Source organism: Cryptomeria japonica, chromosome 2 (assembly GCF_030272615.1).
Source record: "Cryptomeria japonica chromosome 2, Sugi_1.0, whole genome shotgun sequence".
Classification (NCBI taxonomy): domain Eukaryota; kingdom Viridiplantae; phylum Streptophyta; class Pinopsida; order Cupressales; family Cupressaceae; genus Cryptomeria; species Cryptomeria japonica.
The window spans coordinates 368670297-368695286 of record NC_081406.1 but is presented as its reverse complement, the minus strand read 5'-3'; the positions used below and the strand labels follow the sequence as shown (position 1 = coordinate 368695286).

At 38.3% G+C, this 24990-nt stretch overlaps 1 pseudogene; it reads right to left on the bottom strand.

The window, feature by feature from the left end:
* Positions 1-940: 940 nt before the first annotated feature.
* The window catches only part of LOC131060454 (pre-mRNA-splicing factor ATP-dependent RNA helicase DEAH10-like), a 125605-nt pseudogene continuing 101555 nt past the window's right edge, over positions 941-24990 (bottom strand).

Genomic DNA, 24990 nt, shown 5'->3' with positions numbered 1-24990 from the left:
GTGGGTAAGGTTTCCCACCGTGGTTTTTCTCCTTACAGGGTTTCCACGTACAAATATTGGTGTCATGTGTTGTGGATGACTTTATGTTTTATTTTCATGCATTAATCCTTACTGGTATAGTAATTTACTGTTAACACTGTCTACCGGCATACTTAACTGGTTTGCCGATATTGAGCATTAAGTTGGTTAATTAGTTTTTGGTTTGAATTTATTAAGACAACTGATTCACCCCCCTCCCCCCCCCCCTCTCATTTGTCTCTGGGACCTAACAAAAGGGTCTTCAAAAGGCCCATACGCACAAGGGTCTGGTATGTGTGAATGGGTGCCAATTCCCTTTCTCTTGGACCCTTTGTTGAACTGGGTTTCTCCTTGATCAATTCATGCCCATCTTCAGTTTCTTTAGGTTTCCATTTAATATACATTTATATATTACTTGTGTAGAATATAATAATAGAAGCCACAAAGGTTCCAATATGCCCTTGAAATTCCACCCATGAACATAAATGTGCCAATCAGCACAAATACATAAACATGCATCTTTGCCAAAAATTACTCAAATCTCACTAGATGTGTTGTCATAAGTGGCATGAAAGAGTTTCAAAGTTGTAGGAAACTAAGATTTTCTCCTTCAATTTATGCTCCCTCATATTTGTATCAAAATGCTTTCATTCCTGCATGGAAAATTATAGAATGATGGATGTTGTGCATCCAAGATATTTGAATTTTTTTGTTATCAAATTAAAGACTATAACAGCTACCAAAACTGGAAATTGATAGAATCTGTTTTGCAATGGGTGCAGTTTAAGTCCTTGACAACTTGGAAGATTCAGACTTTTAACTCAGAATGTGTAGCCCTCTACTCTAGTTGATGCAGCAGTCAGCATCCATCTCTAGATGCATAGAACTGAGGAGCAAGTTCTGGCAACCAAGGTGCATCAATTCATGTAATATTGAGAATATAATTCTGATTAATGCGAACTAATTCATTGAAAATAAGATAGTTTGGAAGGATGGATTGTATAAAAGATATTTATAGGGAGACTGCGTATTTTCGTCCTTGATACGATTTCTCCCTGAGGGTGGAAGCAGAATTGAGGCATTCAGGCGATGATGTGGGTACCTCGGCATTGATGTGGAGGAGTTAAGCTCCTCCACCTAGTTTGCATTCTCTACCCCTTCCACTTGCTTTTCTTTAAAACTTTGTGGTTTAATTGCTCTGCAACTTTAATTACGCTTAACTCCACCGCCTATCTGCTCAACCCGTGTGACCCAACCCTGGTTTCTGATCCAGCTAGAGTCAGATGGAGGTGCCATTAATGGCCCTAAATCTACCCCTTAGACAAACCCAACCCTAAAAAATTCATTTGCAAAGACCGTCACCCCGGTTACGAATGGAGTCCACCCGTCAGCGCAATTCCTTAAGGATCCTGCAGATGAAGGACCCAGTAAGGATGGTAAGTGCCCTCACATTACCTCGAACTCCTTTTGCATTTCACCAAATATTGAAATGTTGAATGAAATTGCCTCGAAAAAACTTAGGCTATGTGACACTGCCATCTTTTTTGCTTGTGTTGATGCTCAAAAATGCCCGCCTAGAAAATTCGTAGATGATTGGTTTAATAATCTTTGGAAACTGTAATTAGGGCTTAAAATTTTGTTCTGTAGGCAAATACAAAGAGGTCTTTTCCTTATTTTCTTTAACTTGTATGAATCTGAACTGGAAGCCCTCAAACGCCAATATTGGACGGTCGGGAATACCTCCTTTCGAGCCCTAGCCTGGTCTCTGGAGGTGGTTAATGAGGAAGTTCTCACACTATCCTCTCCCAGATGGGTCATCCTCAAGGATGTCCCTCCCTTTCTTTGCTGTTTTCTTCCCCAATTAATGGAACCATTTGGAAAAACAATTCAGATTGATGAGACTACTCGTTTGGTGCCCAACCTTGATGCAAGAAAGCTTGTTTCAATTAAGCCTGGAATTGACATCCCACCGTGTTTAAACCTAAATATTAATGGAGATACTTTTGACTATCCTGTTGAAATGCTTGGAGGATTGAATGCCTATTTTCTCTACAAGAAAGAAGGGCATATTCGTAAAAATTGCCCAATCATCAACCACAGGAAACAAAAGAATAATTCATTTGAGACTTCAGTAAACCCTAAAACCAATAATGACCTAAACTCAACTCCCCTTCACTCTGCTAACGAAGAGATATCGGCACCCGACACCAGTCTTAATGAAGTAAATCCAATTCATATTGACCACGCACCTTTGGTCCCTGAACCCCTCATCCTTATTTCCGACCCCTCAAAAGATCCTGAAGAATCTCCCTCTAACTGCTTTCAAGTGGTTACTTCAAGAAAGCGAAGATGGAAAATTACCCACCATAACGCCCTAAACCATAACCACTCTAATGTCCATAATACAAACCAATTGGCCCCTAATAGTAAACTCCCCCCCCCCAGTGACCAATGACTCTTCCCAAACCCCGGTCAATTTTGTGGTTAAAAACAAAAATCTGGAAAACCCTAATTATGGTGTTGATGATGCTAGCATTAGTGATAACCCTACAAAGATGATTCTCAAATCCAAAACCCCCAAACAATTGATCTCCTCTTCACTTGCAGGACTTACCACTGATGTTAGCACCACCAACCCCTCAACTACATCTATGCTCAAGGAAATAGAGGACAATCATGTTATAGAAGTTATTTATGCCAATAAGGGTCTAGATGACATTTGGTCTAGCATGATGCTCCTTGGCTTTCTAGGCTCCCAGTTGTCTGGGTCCAACATAGGAGGAAATGCAGATAATAAAGCTAAGCCTTCCAAAAATAGTGAAGATGATGAGGACCTTATGAAAGGATACTCCATGAATAAAAAGAAAGGTAGACCTATGGGCTCCAAAAATAAGAAGAAGCCTGGAGATCAACACGGTCTCCCTACCAGGCCTTCTTAATCCTCCTCTCTAATGAAGTACATATCATGGAACATTCAAGGCCTTGAGTCACCTGACAAGAAATTTGTTATTAAAATATTTCTGGATTACCATAAAAATTTAGATTTTTTGATGATACAAGAACTTAAAGTTGTTGGGTTCTCTCTCGACACCACACTCGATTTCATTTGGAGAGATGCAATCAAAATTTGCACCAACCACCTGAGAGGAAAGGGAGGAGTTGGCCTTCTTATTGCCCCTAAATGGGCAAATTACCTCAGGGATAAGGGAACTTCCCCTTGTAATAGAGTGGCCTAGGCTACATTAGATGTTAAAGGAACTTGCTTTGGCATATGCTCCATATATGCACCTAATGACTATAAGGAAAGAATGTCCCTCTGGAATTGGCTAACATCCCTCCCAAATATCCCCTGGGTCATGGCTGGAGACTTTAACATGACTAAACACCAAGATGACAAGGCTAGGGGCCTTCCTTTTGAATGGAAAAGTCTATAAAAACCTCACTGGGATAGGTTTAAACAACAACTGCGGCTGTTTGACCCCTTGGAAGGCACCAAACTTGATACCCCTAACCTATGGTACACTTGGTGCAACTTTTAGCAAGGCACTAATAGAATCTACTCCAAGCTAGATAGGTTTTATATTAATAAGGACTTCTTCTCCTTCTCCCCTAATCAATTTGGGAACACGGTGGCAGTCTTACCAGTAACCCTTTCTAATCATTTTCCCATCCTAGCCATCATTAACACTAGAAATGCCATCACCCCTAACTACTCTCACAATAAGAAATTTTTACTCAACACCTCCCTGCTGCAAGACAAGGAAGTCCTAAATGCCATCAAAATAGTTAGACTCTTCAATCTGCAGCCACAGGACCCCCAATCCCACATTCTCAGATGGAAGAGGAACATTTCCTCCTGGCAGAAATTATTCCAGACCATTGGCCAGAAAAAAGCTAAGGATTTTAGATACGTAGAGAAAACCCTTACTCATCAGCTTCACTCTCTGGAACAAGAAATTCAAATGCAACCCTCCTCCCCTACCTTGGCCAAATGGGTCTCTGAGGCTAGAGATATCCTCAGAAATCATCAATAGGTTAAAATCAGAGGTGCCTTCATCAAAGCCCGTAATCACTGGCTCAAATTTGGAGATAAAGGCTCCAAAATTTTCTTTAATCTTCTCAAACAAAAATAGACTAGAGAAAAAATCGACAGAATAACAGTAGAACATAAGGAACTCTTGGATATCAATGATATCAAAGAGGCCTTTGAAGTGTTTTACAAGACTCTGTTTACCTCAGAGGATAATGAGGCCTTGAAAGATGCTCGAACTAAATGTAGTACCATTATTCCAAATAGAATCTCTGAGAATGAAACTCTCCTCCTCAAAGCTAGGATCTTCGTGCAAGAAATTGTTGATGCCATTAAGGCTCTCAAGGATAATAAGGCCCCACCCGATGGACGTCCTACTGAATTCTACAAAACCAACATTGACTAGATCACTAATGACCTCTATGGTATTTACAATGAAGCACTTGACATTGGCACCCTGGGGGAGTTCATCAATAGGGGTATTGTTAAACTTATCCCAAAAGATGGGGACAAAGCCCTCATAAAAAACTGGAGGCCAATTACCCTCCTCAACGTCTCCTACAAAATCTTAGCCAAAGCCTTAGCCTCTCGCCTTGAGAAGATCCTTCCCAAGTTCATCTGCTCTACCCAAACTGGATTCATTAAAGGTAGGTATATCTTGGAGAATCTTGTAACTAGCTAGGAATCCATGGAATGGGCCAAAACCTTGAACCAAGACTCTGCCATGTTCCTTGTCGACTTTGAGAAAGCCTATGATAGGGTGGAATTGGACTTCATCCTCATGATGCTCAATGCCTTTGGCTTCCCTAGTGAGTTTTGTGATTATGTTCGGATCCTCCTCAGAGACGCGTCTGCCCTGATCGAAGTCAATGGGACTCTTTCCCAGCCTATTCCTCTTTCTAGATCAATTAGGCAGGGTTGCCCCCTTGCCCCTGCTCTGTTTGTCATTGCATCGGATGCCCTATACTATCTCCTTAGAGATGACACCCTATCCCCTAGAGTCCAAGGCATTAAGATGTCGGACGACTCTGAATTGCTCAACATTTAGTTTGTCGATGATACCTCGATGTTCTTGAAGATCTCTAGGCATAATATCGATTCCCTTAATTAAAAACTTGACACCTTTGGTAGAGCATCTGGCGCCCGTATTTCCAGCTCCAAATCCATTCTACTTGGGTGGGAAGATAAACCTCCCAACTAGCTTCAGCAGTTTGGATATGCATGGGGAGGACCCAACAAGATAGTCAGATACATTGGTATCCCCTTCTCTATATCTCCCTCTCTCAGAGACATGTGGAGTTGAGTCAAAGGAAAAATAGATAGAAAGCTCAACAAGTGGGACAATAGGGTCCTCTCCCTTGCTGGCAGGATTCAAGTCTGCCAAAAAACCCTCTCCTCCTACAACATTTACTATTCCTCTTTGTGGATGTTCAGCAACTACCAAGTTTTTGAAATCCAAAAGGCTATCAGATGATTCCTATGGTCTGATGGCAAGGGAAAAAGGAAAGCTCATGCGGTCAAGTGGACCTGGTGCCACTTAGACAAAAAAATTGGTGGGCTGGGCCTCAAGGATCTTAGGCTACAAGGAATCTCCCTCGCAGCCAAATGGATATTCCATGCACTGGAAGGACAAGAACCTTGGAAAATTCTCATTAGAAACAACATACAAAATGGTGTTCCCAAGACTGCCAAATCCTAGAAAGCCTTCCCACTCAGTGACTTGATTGCAGGCGGTTTCCCTGTGTCTGTCCAAGGCACCTGGGTGTTTAAATCCATCTGGAAAGCCTGGGAGCATGTGTGTAGACTTATTAACAACTCTAGCATTAACTGTGATAGTACCCTCCACGGTGAAAGGTCAATATGGTGGAACCTATATCATAACTCTAAACCCCTTGCCTTAACCCAAGGATGCTCTTCTAAGTACTGGCATAATAAAGGAATTAAGTATCTTATGGATATCCTAGAACATGATAATCTTATCAGCTGGGAGAGTCTTAGCAATAAGTATGATCTCCCTGCTTCACATAAGAGGACCTACAACATGATTAAAAATGCATGCACTCCCTTTAATCTCCCTAGGAGCACACATGTAGATGCTCATAGGTACCTTACATTCCTATGGAAGGATGGCTCCACCCTCCCCAAGATCAAAACCAAATCTATCTATAACCTACTCAATAATGATACCTCAGTGATCGAGCATATTAATACTCTATGGTACGTTGACCATAACCCCCACACATGGCCAAAAACCTTTAAGAAGCTATGGCGATCTCCCATCCCCCATAAGGTCAAATGCTTTAGGTGGCAGCTTATATTGGACAGACTACCTATTAGGAATAAATTGGTTGCATATGATCTGTGCTCTGTTTGCAGAAAACCTGAGACCGCGCGCCACATCTTCTTTGATTACCCTTTTGCTAGAGAAATTTGGTTAATGTTTGGAATCTCTATCACAGAACATGTTTGTACTCTTGATATAATTACTGGTTTTATTCATGGACTGAGGAAGGATGCTAACCTAGTTTGTAAAATTGTATCTTCCTTCATACTTTGGTTTATTTGGAAACTTAGGAATGAGGAGAAGTTTCAAGGTAATGCAAGGGAACTTACTGGTTTTTTTAAAAAACTCACACATTACAAAATTGCTATGCAGGTTTGCTTTCTGATGAACATTGAGAGGAACAAACTCCTGTGATTCCTCAAAGACGATAGAGCAACCATGTTTGTCTATGAGATGCAAGATGGTTATGAATGGGCCAGGCTCGCAGAGAATCAAACCTCCTTTGATAATGCAGTAAAGAAGCTGATAAAGGAACTACAGGATAACGGGCCTCCTCCCTTCAACAAGATAGAGATGTGCTCCCAGATCCTGGAGAGAAAGAAGGTGGTCTGGATGGAAGAAGAACAAGGTTGGACCACATGGCTAGAGGATCATGATGAGGTTCTGCAGTAGTGCCCCTTGATAATAACCTATATACTCTTCAGCGTCCCCATATATTTTTGTGATTAGGAGATAACTGTATATGCTACTTGCTTGGTCTCTTTGGTTTCATAGTTTGGTGGTTGAGGCTTTTCCTCCCATACTCTCTTTTTGTATAAACTCTCCGATTTTTGGACTCTTGATTTCTAATACAAAAAAAAAATAAGACAGTTTGGCTTTGTCCCTGACAAAACAGAAGAGGGATGAATTGAAACAATTTGGCCATTTGCCATTGCTCTGCAAGAATATAAACTCCTGTCAAATAAACGATTGTGAACAATGAAAAGTGAATTTGACTTTGTTGAAGGCAGACAAGAGATACCCTCATTTTAGTGCCATACCTATATGTTCCATCGAGTTGCATTAAGGAAAAAAGAAGCACAAAGGCATCAATCTTCTTCACATGAAATTATAGGCAATCCCATTTTTTGCACATATCCTTTTAATTGCCTATAATTATCATGGATATTAGATATCAGGATGGGCCAATAACTTCCACTATAACCGCAATGCTTCTAATTGTAAACAATGCTAGAAAAGTAAAGCTATATATTATACCTGTGGATATTCATGGCATGACTAAAAGAACGACCATTCACAAAGTTTGACCTGCACCACTTCTGGATATTTTTGTTGAGGGTACTGACTTTGTAATCATCATGATTTATATCCTTGGTTTTCTGAACCTCCTCCAAACAAGCCTTATATATATTCACTAAAGTGATATGATCTCCATCTGAACTGCATAAGCATTGTCCAGTTGCTTTTGCCTACAGATAAAAACAAGTTATTCCCCCTCAAACTATCATGTAATTGAATTTTATGTGTTTACTTACCAATAATCTGCATAAGATACCATAAATCCACATCGAACTCTTACAAAAGGAATATAGAATATCACTTACTTATGACTCTCACCTCTTTCATCTTTTTACGGGGTGTAAAAAATATAGACTCAACTGAAAGCAAGGCAACAGTTGTTAACATTTCTTCTGAACATTTAAATGTACAAGAAATAAGAATAGCTTTTGCATAAAGAGGCTCGAGAGGCAACTGAGCCATTTGCAAACCAACAGGATCTGATAATTTGCCTTCATCTGTCAAACCTCCAAGGGCATGCAAATGCTCCAGTGATTTCACAATTGCAATCCTGTTATCACAAAAACAACATATACATGTTAGACTTCAACAACTATTCTAAATAATCCAAGTAAATGGAAAGGAATGTAGAGAAACTACCTTGAATCTCATTCATTGTGTGTGTGTGTGTTTCTGCATCTCCTCATTGAATTTTGCAAAAAAATGTGTTTCAAATGAAATTTAAGAATTTTTTTAAGTTGTTGAGTTTTTGCCAAATTTTTATTGAATTGCATTTCTAGGCCTTGCCGAGTCTGAATTTTTCAACTATGACTGAAACCACAACTAGTAACAATCTATAAACGATACTAGAGAAATTGATGAGGTCCATAGGTGATAAAATCCTCCATTAATTATTTAAGTGACAGCTGGTTTCTTCTTATGCATAATAACAAATGCTAGTCACTATTATACAAAATTATCCTAGGGTCCAAGGTTTTCGTTTTTCAATGGGCCAAAAATTTACATGGGAATTCAAATTGATCAAGGTAGGAACACATCCTATGATTGAAATAAAACATAATACACAAAGTGGTTGTTTATGAAATAAATAATTATACTAACGGTGAAATGTATACACCAAGTCACAACACCATTATATTTAACTTGCTAAGACAGTCAAAGCTTATCAGCTTCCGATTCGGCATAGCAAAAAAATATGCATTGATTAGAAATTTGTTGAATGGTCAAAAGGCACATGGGTGATAGAATCTTGGATTAATTACCTAACCGGTAGTTGGATTCCATTTGTACATGATAACAAAATAAATCACTATTACACAAAATTTGCTAGGGTCCAACATTTTCAATGTGCCAATACTTAGGAATTAGCATTGACCAGTATATGAATAAGTATTTGTTTGAAAATGAAACACAAAGTACACAATTTGGTCATCTGTTAAAAAGATAATTATACATAAATTGGTCATTTGTTAAGTCTATACACCAAGTCACATTCACTGCCATATTTTACTTTATTGAACAATCAAAACTTATGAGCCTCCTATTCAGCTTAGAAAAAAAAAATGCTTTTCATTAGAGATTTACTACATGATCCAAAGACCCAGCGAATTGTGAGGAATCAGCCTAGGAATCCTTCCAAGACAAACATTGCAGTACCAGCTCCTAATAGCAATGGGAAAGCTATAGACTATTTTAATCATAGTTACAAGACTTGTACAAGGATCAAACTCTGCAAGCTGATTTTTGACCCAAACTCAAACTCACCAAATTGAAAAAACCACGAAATATAGAGATTTTTAAGGATTTAAAATGTGTACCATGCACCCTTCGATATTTAAATTTTAAAGACACAATAAACTAATCAAATAGAAGCTACTTTAAACACATACACAAGTATACATCAATCACATGCGTATAAAAGCTGGTTTTGGTTAAAGGAAATAACATTTATATACAAAATTCATGTATAATGAAATCAATGGCATAAAAATAAATATAAAAAATAAAAGCATAAGTCTGGCTCAGGGGGGCCTACAACACTCATCCCAACATCCATAATTGTAGGGCAAGTCCTATGCAGGCGTCTAAGAAAGGTCCTCAATGATGATGCGGCCATGATATTTCTTGTGTATCAATGATACCAACATCTAAAGGGTTTACCCATGCTCTATCCTCCTCTACCATGACTGCTCTAGGTCCCCCTAATCAAACCATGCAAGGTCCTCACTAAAAATGGGATCCTCAACCTCAGTGATCCAATTTGATTGTGGATCAAGCTCCTTTAGAGTGATGAGAGATAAGTTTGCCCAAGATTTGTCTATGATAGAGTGAAAGGTTGTAATGAACATAAACAAGATCATTCAACCTTTGTATTGACAACTTGTTACGCTTCTTAGAGTGTATGTGCTCAAATATACTCCAATTAAGCTCATAGCCTAACACGCTACATGGTTAGCTCAAGATACGAATTGCAATCCTCTATGCAGTTCATTTCTTTGGGTTCAACCTACATTTTATAGATGTCAATCATGTTCCCAATAGCCTTGAAAGCGTATCCTTGTGTCACAAGCACAAGGGGAGGAAAGGGAACTGCACCAAAATAGGGACCTTATAGGGAGTCTCAAATTTTAGGTTCCAATAGACCACATGGACCCAAGAACCAAGGACCATTCCCAAAAATCATATTTTTATCGCTTTTATTTGAGAAGGAAGCTATACACACTTGTACCACAAAGGGATATTCCGATGTTATCGGTGATTTTTGACCTCTATTCTCTCTCAACCCATTTCTTTAGTCTTTTGGAAGAATACTACGCTCCAAAACAAATTCCCACAAGCACTATCTCTAACAGATCAAACATCCATTTATCCATATAGCTAAGAAAAATGTCTATAGTGGAGACTTACTTCACCCCATCTTTTACTGACTCGAAGATCCACTCAATCCTTGATAGGTTTACTAGTAGCAGCAATGTCAAAATTATTTAGCAACCAGTTTTTGTCTTTAATAGATTAGGAATGGAGGACTTAGTACCTATAACGCAGAGCCATGAAAAAACCAAGCACCTCAAAGGGGAAAGGTGGTAGCAGCAAGCAATCACAATAGCAACTGTATCTCAGCCCAAACTAAAAAGCATCCAATGCTAATCATTTTTTTTCCAAATGAACATTTTTTGTTAAGAACGCACAAGTTAGAACCATAACTAAAAAATTTCTTTTATCAAAAATCTACTTGTTCTTAACATGGAGCGAAGACCAGGTCGAGCCTTAGGGTTTCGTAAAGGTTTTGGGGGTAGGAATGGAGGTTTGAACTGGGGGCGTAGAATGCAAGGCTTTCAAAATCGAAACACTGTGTGGAGACCACTGGGTAGGGAATGGAAGGATCTAACAAATGGGGCTTTAGGTTTTTCTCAGTACTACAACATGGTGACGACAAAAATGGCATTGTTCACAACAGATGGGGCCATGCAAAGATCCACAATGGGGCAAAGGTAGATTTCAAAAGCATTGAAAGAAAGTTTTGGAGGCCGAAGCACCAGGAAGTAAAACCACCAAAAAAACAAGTATGTATTGGAATGGAGAATAATAGAGTGATTTCATTGAATGTAGATAATATTGAATGGAGGGATTCGGTCAATTTTTTGAAGGAAAAACCTTTTTCATGAAATGGGTTGGGGACTAGCTGACTTTCTCAAGGGTGAGAAAGTGGTATGATGAACATTGGGGTAAAGATTTTGAGCTTAAAACCCTCCCCAATGCATTAGTGTCCAAGAGAAGGTTTGTATTCTGGAAAGCAATCCATTTATGATGGGGGGAATGTGCTTTTACACTCAAGACTAGACCACTTTGCTTCTATTGAGGAGCTCCCAATATGGATAAATAAGACTATACAATCTTCCTCATGAATATTGGGACCTAGAGACCCTTAAGTGTATTGGAAATAGGATTGGGAAATTTTTTAAGGCGGGCGAAGCTCTGGATAAGAAAGAACATAGCATGTATGCCAAAATCTGCATACTTTGGAAGCCCTTTCCTCCTTTATCAAAAACAATAGAGATAAGTTCTGGAGAAGGATTTTTGTGGCAGGATATAGAAGTGGAAGATATTGTGGAGACTCGTGCAAAATGCAAAGAGTTGGGTCACTCAACGAAGGAGTGTGTAAAGAACAAGAAACGCAAAGGAACCTTGAAGGTGAGAAGCACACAAGTAGTATTGAGAGGGGGTGAATCAATATTTGAAACTTTTCAATAACTTTTAAGAACTCAAGAAACCACCTAAAACGGAGACAACAAAGTAATCAAAACATGAAACAAGAACACAATATTTTTCTCATGGAAAACCCTTTCGGATAAAAAACCACGACACCAAAGAATTCTATTCACTTCAAATAATGGGCTGCAACCCAAGTTACATAAGTGAGCTACAACTCAGTGAAAAGATCAACCTTCCAAGAGCACCAACTCTGCATGGCAGAAGTACCAACCTCTGTAAGAACACCAACTTTGAAATAACAGGTCACCAACCTCAATAGGAGTACCAACTCCAGATTGCTTGGACATAACTTCCAATCTCAAAAATACAAGGCAATATTGGGATAAAGACATCGTAGAAAATAACTCTTCCAGATTTCAAAAGCAATGATTCCCTTCCAAACTAACCAAAATCTCTTTCACTGAAAACATCTCATTGAATCCCAGTTGCACCAGTTTGAACATCGAACACATAAAGTGACTTATTTCTCACACACGCATCCTTTTAGAAATTTTGAACTATACACGTCAGCTTATATATCCTTCATGTATCAACTTCAAAACACTTCATGACATCTCTTTAGCACTGCATTTTGAGAGATATATTCAAAAATTCAGGCAACGCACGACAACAGCAAAAAGGACTTCACACTCCAGAAATGGCCACAATTTCAATCTCACCAAGATTATAAGTTGCAGAGAGCAACCTTTGACAGACCATGTCTACAAAAAATATGAACACCTCCATAGAATATATCAAAAACAAATTGATACACTTTTCTCAATTCAATACCACTCCTTCCAAAAAAAAGAACACATTGTTAAAATTTTTTGAAAACCACCAAAACTCGCACAGATATATCTGACAAAAATAAGCCTTATCTCCCCCTAAAAGGAGTTCAAAAATTAAAAATAAAACATCCTTCAATAAAAATTTGATAACTACCTTCACCTATCCTCACAGGCTCCACGACGGTATGTTCACAAAAACATGGCTTCCATTTATGAAAAAAAAAATCCCCCCCAAAAAATGTATTTCATGAAAATCACTTGCTTTTACAAGTCAACACTACCTTCCAAAAGTTTGTTAAAAATTACAAACTTAGCGAAATAAAAATCACGACCAAAAATTCAAACATTTGCCACAAACATGGTTCTAAAAAATTATTTCCGCAAAATTTGCAATTGTCATTTTAAAGATGTCGTCACACTCAGAATTAATGGAGGTGAAAAATAATCACCCAAAGCACCCAGCTTGCTGTCAATTATTTAAAAGAAATTCAAACCACTATGCTATTCAAAGATTGTGGCTGCGATAATAAATTCAAGCCATACCTCTGACTTCGTAAAGTCAATGCCACCAAATTGGCACAACACTCACTTCGTTTAAAATGCATAGACCTCCCTTTTTTTTTAAATATGAACACCATGACTTAAGACCACCACATAGTATTCCAAAAAAAATGGAAACCTTAAAAAAATGAGCTTACCCACGATATGCCAAAAAAAAATTCATTAATTCCACTAAAAACTTGATCCTTTTGACTATTCAAATCTTACATGGCATGTAGAATATTCAACTCATTCATGACATAAAATATGATATGGTAAAGAGGTAGGCAAGTAGATACTCAAGCAACCAACTCTAGCAAGCATACAAGCACCTAAGCAAGTAACTAAGCAACTCAAGCTGTTCAACCAGGCACACAAGGAGCTCAACCAACCAGGCACATAGGCAACTCAACTAAAATTCATAAACAACAACTTAGCACACTCAGCAAGCCTTTGACATCAATGACAAATATTCCAACAGAAGGATAGTCTAACAGATAGACTAGTAAAGATTAATGGTGGCCTAGAAGACAATGTAGCCCAAGTTGACCAGAATGACGAAGCTAGGGTTCAAGATCAGCCGACAGTAGAACATAATACTCTGATGAGAGCATAAATGCCTAAAAACATTGTGGGTGAAGTGAACGTAGAGAAAACTAAAGATAGCACTCTGATGAAAAATAGGAGTGAGATAGGAGATAACTCTTTGATGGCATCTCCAATCTGGGAGGGGAATGACCAAATGAAGTTGTCTGCCAAGAATATTGAGAGGATTGAGACCCAATAGAAGGGTACTAGTAATGGCTTGGTAGGGGAAGTTACTCATGCACCGACCCTTGAAAAGGGGCCAATTCCAAAAATCAAGCTCTGATTCATAGTGAACTTAGACATTGGGAGGAAGAAGTGGGTTGTGATAGATGGATGATGGTGTCCAGCTTTGCACATGGACAACAAGATGGTAATGTGGAGGATACTCCTTTCAAAGACATTCAAATCTCTCCTATTAAAAATCTGGACATGACTTTGGAAGAAAGCAAAGATTCACAAGTTTGTCCAAGAGAGATGTCCAACAAAGTGATGGAGTTGGAGGTCAACAAGGAGGAAGATATTTTGGGCCTTCAAGATCAAGAAGGGATTTTGGAAAAGCACACTTTGTGTCAAACAAAATCAAGCAAGGACAAAGTGACGATCGGGGAAAAAAACAAAGAGGTCCCAAATTGATTAAAATAAAGTTGGAGTTGGCAGGGAGTGCAAAGGGGCAAAGTAAACTTAGATCCGAAAAATGCTGTGCCTTTTCCTGAGAGCCATGTAGATCTTATTGTGGAATGTTAGGGGTTGAAATGCCCCTAACAAAAGGTGGATGATCAAGAGATGTCTTGATCAAGCTCGACCAAATGTGATTCTGTTTCAAGAAACCAAATTGAAGGGTGAAGAAATTAACATCTTTGTAAAGAAGTTGTATATTTTGGGAAGCCTTTTTTGTGAATGTGGATGGTGCTTCTAGGGGAATTGGAGTGTTGTGGAATGCTTCAACGGTGGTGGCCCAATAGGTGAAGCAAGATAAGCAATGGCAGCTAGTTAATTTCCACTCTAAAGCTCTCCATAAAAGCTTTTTTCTCCTCAATATTTATAGTCCTACTAGTACAAATGGTAAAAGAGAATTGTGGAGGACAATTTTTGGGGTGGTTCAAGAGTATGGTAATGATGTTATTATTTTGGGTGGCAATTTCAATGCCACACTGAAACCCTTAGACAAGAAAGGTGGCAAAGGATGGTTTGGCCAAGTCCAGAAGGACTTTAATAATTTTGAGAATGATAATGGTATTATGGAAATAAATTTAAAAGTGGGGGAATTCACTTGGATTAACCACAGATAAGGATTCTTGAACATTGCTGAAAAACTTGACCACTTCATGGTGGCTGGAAATTGGGCTGGGACTCCATGGTTGTACAAGGCTGAAATCCTTCCTCTTACTGGCTCTGATCACTTTCCCATTAGGCTGAGAATTCATGATGATGAGGCCCTTGCTCGGTGTCCATTCAAGTTAGAAAAGATGTGGTTTAGAGTGGAAGATTTTAGGGACCTTATTTCAGATTGGTGGCATAATGCTCCAGAGAGATCTAGAAGTTTCACTTTTATTTTTTTCAAAAAGTTACAATTTCTCAAGGAATGTTTGAAAAGTGGAATAGGGAACAGTTTAAACACATTTTTGCTGAAAAACTCCAACTAGAAGAAGATTTAGAAAGGCTCAATTCAAAGATCATTCAAAATGGCATGGAAGAGATAGACTTTGAGGGAAAAAGGTTAAAAGTAAATTATTATGAGATTCTTGCAAGAGAAGAAATTTATTGGTGACAAAAATCCAGACAAATGTGGTTGAAAGAAAGTGACCGTAATACAAAAATTTTCCACAATTCAATCAAAGCTAGAAGATGTAGTAGTAAAATTTTCTCATTAAAAATGCTAATGGCCTAATGCTTAGAGAAAAGAAAGATATTAATGATGAGTTGGTTAGATACTTTAGCAATCTTTTTACCAATGAAGGATTAGGGATGGCAGATTGAAATGTCCCCCTTATTTTATTTTATTTTAACACAACAAGATTCACCTGTTAAGGTTAGGATAATCAAAAACTTGCACTGAAAGGAAATTTTAAAAGTAAAACAATCACTCAACCACTTGTCCAGCGGGAGGACTAAATTAAACAAATGACAATCACTCAACCACTTTTCAGTGGGAGGACTAGGAATAACAAACTATCACTCAACCACTTATTCAGTGAGAGGAGAGGAGTACAATATAAAATAGAGATAGGCGGCATAGTCAACCTCTATAACCAAACTATCACTCAACCACTTATTCAGCAGGAGGACCAAAGTACAATATGAAAAGAAGCAAAAGCAGAAGTAGAGCTATCTGAGCAATTTGTTATTGACAACGCAAGCACTTTGAGAGTTTGTGAAGCATCCATCTATTTTCTTGTCTCTAAATAAATAGTTAATATTTTCATTTAGTGTTTGTATTACGTGAAAATAATTTATAAATATTACTTTATTGTACATCTTTCGCATGTATAAATACTTGTCATGATTTTTTAAATTGATCAAAGCTCCTTCAATACATCTTGTGGTTAATGCTTCTCAGCAAGGGAGAATGTAACCATCTTGTAAATAAGGTGGTGAAGCCAGCCTCTTCCACTTATTCAGTGGGCATTTAAGAAACAATTCATAATGAAGTTGTTGTTAGTACTACAAATCAGCATTACAATGAGTAACATGAATTGCAAATTCAAGAGGTATTGCTATCCAATAGCTACAAATGATATCCAATGTTATTCTCAAGTTTCAAGAGACTCTCCACCAAAGAAACAACCCCCCAAACTCCAAACACTAAATTTGATATACTTAAAATGCAAACTGAAAATAGAAACTAGCAACAAAAAAACTCACTAAAATGCTCATAACTCCTCCAAAACTCGATGGATAGGCTTGAAATCAAATGCTGAAGAAGGCTAGAGAGGAGACGCCAAAAAGCCAACCCATAACAAGCAGAAAATCTCACCTAGCATATATTGCATGCTTCCCAATGCAGCCACGGGCATGGTACAGCCTGGGAGAGAGGGCGAACTTCACTACAAAATTCAAATCTACATTAAAACCTCTGAAAATTTGCAAAAAGGATTGCCTAGGCCAAAGGAAAACATAGAGAGAATACCCAGAAGCAACAAAACCCCTCTCGAAGACTTATGATTGAATTTCACTTTCAGCTCCACAATAAACCAGCAATCTGGAAGCTCACAAAACACCCCAAAATATCAGAAAAATGAAAAAGCATCACCAAAATCCATCTCAATATAGCTCAATCTATTCCTTTGTATGAGAGATAGTCTCTCTAATCAGCTAGGTACTATCTCTCAAGCACGAAACTGACACAAGCTAGAAAGCTCTCAACTTCAAAGCACAAGTCTGGCACAAATTTAGCAACACTTCGTTACAAAATATTCATGGATACCAGAACAAGAGCCCAACACTCTTATTTATAACCTTGGTGTCTCCAAATTTAAATTTACATTCCCTCCAAATGAACGCCAAACCCAAATGCACACTAATTTGACCTTAATTTGAAATTTACATTTCATTTCCCCTCCTTTCCAAGTCGACCTTCACATAGAAGCAAATATACTTTATAAAAAATGGTAATAAAATAATAATGTGGCATCCAAGGTAGATAAGTGAAATATATTATAAAATTAACTTATTTCCCATAAGGCGTCCATCTTGCCTTATTAATATTTCACTTTATTGGAAACAATTCCTCAACAATAAATCGCCCAACCTTATGACATAAAATAATACTTTATCACCCCAAGTCATCCCCTTAAGTCATAGCTAGAAATACATAAGTCATATGCCTAGACTAAGGGGGGCATTAAAAAAGATTAAAAATACTTTTCCCATTTGCTAAACAACTGCCATAGTGAACTGAATGCCTAAGTACTAAAAACTGCACTACCAGAAATAGCCTCCAAACTGGACCACTGAAACCTACCAAAAATAGCACTTGCTAAAAATAGCATACTGCTAAAAATAGTAAGTGTGTCCAAATGCATTTTAACCACATTCTGAGCAGTCGTCGTAACTTACTAAAAATAGTAAGTCTGGAAAAGTCTTCAAATTCATTTGCAAGTCACACCATGGCAAAGCTCTCTAAAAACCCAGAAAAATGAGTTGTCCTTGCCCCCACTTACTAAAAATAGTAAGTATACCAAACTCCACTTATTTCTACACACATGTACCATCATTGCGAAGCTTTTTGAAAACCTAGAAGGAATTTGGAATAAAAGTTGTAAAACTCCAACATGCAAGCCACCAAAATTGCCAAAACATCCTCCTAGAAAATAGGAAACCCTAATTCTACCTCTGACTGACCAACGGGTCTCAGGATTGGCCAACAGTCCCCAAAACAAACTAGAGCGGAAAAGGGGACATTACATGCAAGATGATGATATTTGGGATGTTATCCCAAAGTGCATCACTGCAGATCAGAATAGAATGCTTATGGAACCTGTGAAAATTGAAGAGGTTAAATGGGCTTTGTTCTCTCTTGGAGAGGATAAAGCCCCAGGGCCTAATGGGTTTCCAGCAAGTTTTTACCATAAATTTTGGGACATCATGGGTAAAGATATTTAGAGTCTGGTGGAAGTCTCGAGAAGTGGTGGGTTTGTCTTAAAGGACTTGAATAAAACCTCCATTACTCTCATTCCAAAGAAAGAATCAATGGAAACTTTTGAGGATTTTAGATCAATATCATTGTGTAAAGTGCTATACAAGATTGTCTCTATAGTCATTGCAAATAGATTGAAGAACACTCTTGATTGAGTTATTTCTAAAGAGTAGAGTGGTTTCTCACCAAGAAGATCAATTGTAGAGGGGATTATTATTGCTCATGAGGAAATCCATTCTATGTGCATGGCTACAACAGCGAGGATGATGGTCAAGCTTGACATAAAAAAATCTTATGATCAAGTCAATAGAGATTTTTTGTTGAAGGTGCTTGAGCAGTTTGGTTATTGTCCTAAGTGGGTAAACTAGATAAAAAATTGTGTTTGCAGCCCCAAAATTTCAGTTTTGGTGAATGTTAGTCCACAAGGTTTTTTGAATCCTCAAAAGGGTTGCGTCAAGGGGATCCCCTTTCTCCTTTTCTCTTCATCATTATGGCAAAGATCCTGGGAAGGTTGATTTTGAGGAAAAGGATGGATGGCAGATGGAGAGGAATTAGAGTTGCTCAGGGAGTCGATCCTTTATCTCATTTGCAATTTGTTGATGATACTCTTTTGTCGGGACAAGCCTCTTTTAGGGAGGCAAGGAAGATGAAGGCAACTATTGATAGATATAGAAAAATCTCGGGCCAATATGTAAACTAAAGAATATCAAAAAAAAATTTCTTCAATACTCCTAATAAACAGTGAGAGATTTCTCGTATTTTGGAAATGAAACTGGGATCTCTTCTAGGTAGATATCTTGGAACTCCGCTCTTTGGGGGGTAGGGAGGGGGGGGTGCTGTTGCACAGAGTTGTGGAAACAACTAGTTGAGTGTTGCTTGAATAGAAAGGATGGATGAAAGAGAAAATGGCTTACTTTAGCAAGTCACATTATGATGCCGAAATCAATGATATCATCAATCCCCATTTTTTAAATGATGTGTTTGAAAATTCCCCAAAAGATTACTAATATAGAGCAAAAAATGAGAAAGTTTTTCTGGAATGGGGCAAATGAATAGGATAAAATTCCATTGTTATCTTGGGAAAAAAATTGTACTCCAAAAATTGTGGGTGGGGCAAGATTGAGGAATTGGCAAATAATGAATGAAGCAATGGGTTCCAAATTGGTATGGAGTATTTATTCAAACCAAAACTATTTATGGGTTAATATTTTGAAAGCCAAATACCTGGATAATCAGGTAAGGTAAAGAATTATAACAATCCAAACTCCCCCAAGCGGGTTTGCAATTTGGAATTTCATTGTGTCATGTAGCACAATGATGTCAAATCATGTCATGTGATAACTAGGGAATGGTCAATCGGCGAAGTTCTGGGAGGACCATTGGAAAGTTTTCCAAGTGTTAGGTGTTGTTTTTAGATCAGATTACTAGCAATTAACAAAATTAACACAATGAACACAAAAAACACAAGAATACCTTGGGAAAACCTCCCTCTTGGAGGTGAAAAACCCAACAACTAAATCTCAGCTTATATTTAGAAAATATCAATATGTGTCTTTACAACTTTGCTTCAACAGTTGAAGCAATATGAACAACAGAATATAACTTCAAACAAGGGCACACACCGTAGTATGAACAGTAGCATGAAAATATGAACTATGACAAACTTATCTGTAAATATCCTTGACTGAGAATGATGCGCTAATCAGAAAGACAATTCGTTGGTCAAGGAGCCAAGTTGCAGACCATGAAGATGATTTGTTGCTCCCAGAATAAGTTTGTTGTACCTGGAACAAAATTCACTACCTTAGGAAATGTATTTGCTAATCAGACAATAGGTTCGCTGGCCTTAGAGATGGACTCGTTGATCATGAGAAGTCATTCGCAGACCCAGTAAGTGATTTGTTGATGAGATGATACAATTCGCTATTCTACTGAAGGTAGATGATCGTAGAACTAACTGAAAATGAGTGAATAAATATGTGCTTGAAGCATGAATTAACCTTGCTTATATATGTGACTTTAGCCACCTAATTCATCCTAGGTCAGCTCACAAGGATAATAATATAATGCTCTAAACTTGGTGCCCAATATAGGGTCAGCCCCATTACATTTACAAGTTACAATGTTCAATATAGGGTAAGCCCTATTCACAAGTTACATCGCCCATTATAGGGCCAGACGAAACTACAAGTTACATTGACTATTATAGGGTAGGCCCTATAGCAATTACAAGTTATATTTAATTTTGCACATTAATGTGACTAAGTTCAATAGGCCAATTAGTCACCCATATGCTAGGTCGGCCCTAAAAGGAATCCAGCCTAGCTACACAACATCAACACTCCCTCTTAGCTAGGGAGGAGTCCTTCTCGATATCTGAGTCACATCGTGACGTCCACCATGGCTACTCCCAAAGGGTGGGTCTATCATGGCTACTCCCATGAATGGAAATGCAAATGAACACAACCACCATGGCTACTCCCAGAGGGTGGGTCCATCATGGCTACTCCCATGAATGGAAATGCAAATGAACACAAGTGCCCATCATGGAGTCACTCAACGTGATGTCATCATCTCATCATGGCGTTCACCATAGCTACTCCCAAAGGGTGAATAAACACAAGTGCTAAGTCATGGAGTCTCTCACATGAAATCCACCATGGCTACTCCCAGAGGGTGGATCCACCATACCTACTCGCAGAGGGTGGAACAAGGACTTTCACCTCAAACTTCTCTCGCAGAGAAGAATGCACTAACAAGGGCTTGCACCTCAAACTTCTCTCATAGAGAAGGATGCACTAACAAGGGCTTGCACCTCAAACTTCTCTCGCAGAGAAGAATACATTAACCAAATCTTCAAGATGATGTGGCTCCCTCTGAAGCTTAAATGTTATTTCCTCCTTTTAGAATAAGAACCCTTCTAAATTGACATTAGACCTTGGCTCCTCCTGAGGTGTCCCAATGTCAATTTCCACAGAAGAAGCTAGATAAGTAGACCTGAATTTGCAATCTCGATCAATGTGGCCATACTTGTCACACCTAAAACATTAAATGTGAGATAAGTCCTTTTTTGGTTCTGAAACAAAATTCGGTTCTCTATCTCTATCCCTCTTTCTTCTTTTGCCTCTTTCCATAGAAGTATGAGTAGAAATGACTTGATTTTCCACATCATAATGGTTATGCCCAATTCCTCTTGTTACCAACCTTGACTCTTCTTGAATACAATCATCTTGAAGGCGATCAAACTTGGGTAACTTGGATATACCATTCATGCTTTGAATGAAGGGTTCCCAAGTTTGAGGGAGACCGTTAAGTGCCATCATAACAAGATCTTTGTCAACAATATTGTCCCCAATAGTGCTCAACTGATTTTTCAAATCAGTAATCTTCATAAAGAATGAAATGACTGATTCATCTTTATCCATTTTTACATTGTGAAGTTATTGCCTTAAGGCAAGAGCTCTGTTGGTGTTGTTGATCTCATACATTCCTTCGAAGGTTCTAAACATATCTCTGGCTGAAGACATCTTGGAAATGATAGGTATAAGATGATCCTTCACGAAGTCAATCAGGATCTTCTTTGCTTTGACAGCATTCTTCTCGAATTGGAGTTTCTCTTCTTGATCTTCAGGCTCAGGCTGATCTTTTCCTTCTACAAACTGAAGAAGATCATTTTCCTCAAGAGTAACAAGGATTTTGATCTTCCACGAAGTGAAATTCAAAGCTCCATCAAGTTTGTCTTCAACCTTCAAACCGTACACCATTGTCACTGCTGGAAATTGTTTATTGAAGATGAAGTAGGAGGAAGAGCTTCACTGCTATCAGACAATCTGATCACGATCGATTCAAACTCGCTTTGATACCATGTTGTTTTTAGATCAGATTACTAGCAATTAACAAAATTAACACAATGAACACAGAAAACACAAGAATACCCTGGGAAAACCTCCCTCTTGGAGGTGAAAAACCCAGCAACTAAATCTCAGCTTATATTTAGACAATATTAGTATGTGTCTTTACAACTTTTCTTCAACACTTGAAGCAATATGAATAGTAGAATATAACTTCAAACTAGGGCACACACAATAGTATGAATAGCAACATGAAAATCTGAACTATGACAAACTTATCTGCAAATATCCTTGACTGAGAATGATGTGCTAATCAAAGAATAATACTCCCTGGTCAAGGAGCCAAGTTGCAGACCATGAAGATGATTCGTTGCTCCCAAAATAAGTTTGTTGTCCCTGGAACAGAATTTGTTGACTTAGGAAATGTATTCACTAATCAGATAGTAGGTTTGTTGGCCTTAGAGATGGACTCGTTGATCAGCAGAAGTCATTCGCAGACCCAGTAAGTGATTCGTTGATGAGATGATACAATTTGCTATTCTTCTAAAGGTAGATGATCCTATAACTAACTGAAAATGAGTGAATGAACATGTTCTTGAAGCATGAATTAACCCTACTTATATATGTGACTTTAGCCACCTAATTCATCCTAGGTCGGCTCACAAGGATAATAATATAATTCTCTAAACTTGGCACACAATATAGGGTCAGCCCCACTACATTTACAAGTTACAATGTTCAATATAGGGTTAGCCCTATTCACAAGTTACATCGCCCATTATAGGGCCAGACTATTATAGGGTCGGCCCTATAGCAATTACAAGTTACATTCAATTTTCCACATTAATGTGACTAAGGCCGATAGGCCAATTAGTCACCCATATGCTAGGTCAGCCCTAGAAGGAATCCAACCTAGCTACACAACATCAACATTAGGGAATGATCCTAGTCTTGACAATCTCAAGTCTACAATGAAGCAAAGATGGGGGTCGAAAGTGATTGATTATATGGAGAGAGTTTTAGTTAATGAGAGATGAGAATGGACTTGGAAGCAAGTTGAAAACGTCAATTTAGATAAGAACCAAACAAGATTGCTTCTAAATATTTTCAAGGAAAGGAAAGTCTTGTTGAGAGGGAAGGAGGATAGAGTTGTTTGGTGTGGGGTGATTAATGGAGATTACTCAATCCAAATAGGTCATAAATTGTTGGATCAAGCATTAAGGTTGCATGATTGGCCAACTTTGCTTTGTTGGGGGAAGCAATACCTACCCAAGGCTGGTGCATGTGCATGGTTGGAAATTAGAGGTAGGATCCTTACTGGGGATTGATTGAATAAAATTGGCTTTAATGGTCCTTTCCAATGTGTTATGTGTGAAAAGGAAGATGAAAACAATGATCATTTGCTCCTTCACTATGAGGTGGCCCAATCGTGTTGGAGGATGGTTATTAACAAATAGGTATGGAGTTGTCTCTTTCCTACAACTTAATCTCATATGTTCAAAGGGTGGTTCAAAGAGCAATGAACATCGACTCTTTCTAGTATCTAGTAGGTATGTCCCTCGACGGTAACATAAAAAATATGGAAGGAGAGGAACAGACGGATTTTCCAAGATAAGCATGATAAGCGTGAGTCAATGGCCAGATTGTGTGGATGGATGGAAGCTTCAATAGGTGAATTGGTAAGTATGGCCAGCTCATAGGTTAATCAAGATAAAATTCCCTTTTCCAAAGAAGATAGACGCATTTAGACCAATTGGCCTTGTGAGATTTTGCCAAGATCAAGAGATCAATGAAAATTACAAAATAGAGACAAAATATAGGACAAGAATAAACTGTATTCTCATCAATAGATAAAAATAGTTGTATTATACGATGAATATGATCCTGCATATATAGGCAAGGCAATATGGATATGTGAGCACACAAACATGACATGTGGCTCAATAAGAAACAAGGGTAGGTAGGAGGAACAATGAAATATTCCACATGAGGTGGATCACCCACCAAAGGTGGAATTATCAGTCCACAATAAGTGGATATGATAGAGTAGTAAAAAGATCGACACCATAAAAGGTGGAAATTCTCCTACACACACTATCCCAATGTGGCACAAACACCCAATTGTATCATACCCAAACTACTATGAAATGCATTATCCTAAGTAAACTTAAGTAAGGTGTGATAATATCCATGATGAATAATTATTTACACCAACACCCCCGCTTAAGTGCAACTTAGGGAAATGCACTTAAGTCTACAATGCAACTAAGCAATGCAAGATGGGTCCCGGCGACAAGGCCATGTTAGGTACCCATGTACAAATGCAAATGCATGCAAACCAATGCAATGAAATCTCTCACAAAGAAGGGAAAGAGAGAAAAACCCAATCGGAAAAAACCCTCCCCCAAAAGAGAGATGAAAGTTATACAAGAGAACTCTCATAGAAGTATGTGAGGAACAAAACCCCATGTGAGGAAAAAGTCCCCCCCCCCCATATGAGAGAAGAAGAGAAGCTAGAAATCCCCCCCTCAATGTAAAATTTGCACCAATGATAGAAGCTTGATGATGTATGAAGAAACTGGTCCACGAACGTCGAACAACATTCCTCCCCTTAGGAAGAAACAAAACCAAAGGTGTATCCATGAAGTCTCCCCAATCATGTGAAGGGAAGATGTATGAAAAAAACTCATGATGAATGAAGT